Genomic DNA, 3,366 nt, shown 5'->3' with positions numbered 1-3,366 from the left:
TCTTGGAAATTCAACAAGATGCAATCATGATGTGTTGTGACATCTTCAAAATCTGGTTGAGGTGTTTAATTTGACACTTTCTTTAAAGAATTTGGTCCACATTTGCCGAAGTTATCGAGCTTCAATATTTGAAAAGTCACTCAAGTTGTGTGTTTGAGCACATAAAGTACTATTTTTCTTGGAAATTCAACAAGATGCAATCATGATGTGTTGTGACATCTTCAAAATCTCGTTGAGGTGTTTAATTTGACACTTTCTTTAACAAATTTGGTCCACATTTGCCGAATTTATCGAGCTTCAAAATTTGAAAAGTCACCGAAGATGTGTGTTTGAGCACATAAAGTACTATTTTTCTTGGAAATTCAACAAGATGCAATCATGATGTGTTGTGACATCTTCAAAATCTCCTTGAGGTGTTTAATTTGACACTTTCTTTAACAAATTTGGTCCACATTTGCCGAAGTTATCGAGCTTCAAAATTTGAAAATTCACAAAAGTTGTGTGTTTGAGCACATATAGTGTTATTTTTCTTGGAAAGTCAACAAGACGCAATCATGATGTGTTGTGACATCCGGAAAATCTCGTCGAGCTGATTAATTTGACTCTTTGTTTAACAAATTTGGTCCTCATTTGCCTAAGTTATCGAGCTTCAAAGTTTGAAAAGTCACAAAAGTAGTGTGTTGAGCACATAAAGTACTATTTTTCTTGGAAATTTAACAAGACGCAATCATGATGTGTTGTGACATCCTGAAAATCTCGTCGAGCTGATTAATTTGACACTTTGTTTAACAAATTTGATCCTCATTTGCCTAAGTTAGCGAGCTTCAAATTTTGAAAAGTCACAAAAGTAGTGTTCTGAGCTCATAAAGTACTATTTTTCTTGGAAATTTAACAAGACGCAATCATGATGTGTTGTGATATCTTCAAAATCTCGTGGAGCTGATTACTTTGACACTTTGTTTAACAAATTTGGTCCTCATTTGCTAAAGTTATCGAACTTCAAATATTGAAAAGTCACAAAAGTAGTGTGTTGAGCACATAAAGTACTATTTTTCTTGGAAATTTAACAAGACGCAATCATGATGTGTTGTGATATCTTCAAAATCTCGTGGAGCTGATTAATTTGACACTTTGTTTAACAAATTTGGTCCTCATTTGCTGAAGTTATCGAGCTTCAAAATTTGAAAAGTCACAAAAGTTGTGTGTTTGAACACATATAGTACTAATTTTCTTGGAAATTCAACAAGATGCAATCATGATGTGTTGTGATATCTTCAAAATCTCGTGGAGCTGATTAATTTGGCACTTTGTTTAACAAATTTGGTCCTCATTTGCCGAAGTTATCGAGCTTCAAGTTTTAAAAAGTCACAAAAGTAGTGTGTTGAGCACATAAAGTACTATTTTTCTTGAAAATTTAACAAGACGCAATCATGATGTGTTGTGACATCCTGAAAATCTCGTCGAGCTGATTAATTTGACACTTTGTTTAACAAATTTGGTCCTCATTTGCCTAAGTTATCGAGCTTCAAAGTTTGAAAAGTCACAAAAGTAGTGTGTTGAGCACATAAAGTACTATTTTTCTTGGAAATTTAACAAGACGCAATCATGATGTGTTGTGACATCCGGAAAATCTCGTCGAGCTGATTAATTTGACACTTTGTTTAACAACTTTGGTCCTCTTTTGCCTAAGTTATCGAGCTTCAAAGTTTGAAAAGTCACAAAAGTAGTGTGTTGAGCACATAAAGTACTATTTTTCTTGGAAATTTAACAAGACGCAATCATGATGTGTTGTGATATCTTCAAAATCTCGTGGAGCTGATTACTTTGACACTTTGTTTAACAAATTTGGTCCTCATTTGCTAAAGTTATCGAGCTTCAAATATTGAAAAGTCACAAAAGTAGTGTGTTGAGCACATAAAGTACTATTTTTCTTGGAAATTTAACAAGACGCAATCATGATGTGTTGTGATATCTTCAAAATCTCGTGGAGCTGATTAATTTGACACTTTGTTTAACAAATTTGGTCCTCATTTGCTGAAGTTATCGAGCTTCAAAATTTGAAAAGTCACAAAAGTTGTGTGTTTGAACACATATAGTACTAATTTTCTTGGAAATTCAACAAGATGCAATCATGATGTGTTGTGATATCTTCAAAATCTCGTGGAGCTGATTAATTTGGCACTTTGTTTAACAAATTTGGTCCTCATTTGCCGAAGTTATCGAGCTTCAAGTTTTAAAAAGTCACAAAAGTAGTGTGTTGAGCACATAAAGTACTATTTTTCTTGAAAATTTAACAAGACGCAATCATGATGTGTTGTGACATCCTGAAAATCTCGTCGAGCTGATTAATTTGACACTTTGTTTAACAAATTTGGTCCTCATTTGCCTAAGTTATCGAGCTTCAAAGTTTGAAAAGTCACAAAAGTAGTGTGTTGAGCACATAAAGTACTATTTTTCTTGGAAATTTAACAAGACGCAATCATGATGTGTTGTGACATCCGGAAAATCTCGTCGAGCTGATTAATTTGACACTTTGTTTAACAAATTTGGTCCTCATTTGCCTAAGTTATCGAGCTTCAAAGTTTGAAAAGTCACAAAAGTAGTGTGTTGAGCACATAAAGTACTATTTTTCTTGGAAATTTAACAAGATGCAATCATGATGTGTTGTGACATCCTGAAAATCTCGTCGAGCTGATTAATTTGACACTTTGTTTAACAACTTTGGTCCTCTTTTGCCTAAGTTATCGAGCTTCAAAGTTTGAAAAGTCACAAAAGTAGTGTGTTGAGCACATAAAGTACTATTTTTCTTGGAAATTTAACAAGACGCAATCATGATGTGTTGTGATATCTTCAAAATCTCGTGGAGCTGATTACTTTGACACTTTGTTTAACAAATTTGGTCCTCATTTGCTGAAGTTATCGAGCTTCAAATATTGAAAAGTAACAAAAGTTGTGTGTTTGAACACATATAGTACTAATTTTCTTGGAAATTCAACAAGATGCAATCATGATGTGTTGTGATATCTTCAAAATCTCGTGGAGCTGATTAATTTGGCACTTTGTTTAACAAATTTGGTCCTCATTTGCCGAAGTTATCGAGCTTCAAGTTTTAAAAAGTCACAAAAGTAGTGTGTTGAGCACATAAAGTACTATTTTTCTTGAAAATTTAACAAGACGCAATCATGATGTGTTGTGACATCCTGAAAATCTCGTCGAGCTGATTAATTTGACACTTTGTTTAACAAATTTGGTCCTCATTTGCCTAAGTTATCGAGCTTCAAAGTTTGAAAAGTCACAAAAGTAGTGTGTTGAGCACATAAAGTACTATTTTTCTTGGAAATTTAACAAGACGCAATCATGATGTGT

The sequence above is a fragment of the Euwallacea fornicatus genome, unplaced genomic scaffold, assembly GCF_040115645.1.
Source record: "Euwallacea fornicatus isolate EFF26 unplaced genomic scaffold, ASM4011564v1 scaffold_71, whole genome shotgun sequence".
Lineage (NCBI taxonomy): Eukaryota > Metazoa > Arthropoda > Insecta > Coleoptera > Curculionidae > Euwallacea > Euwallacea fornicatus.
This window is presented reverse-complemented; position numbering follows the sequence as displayed.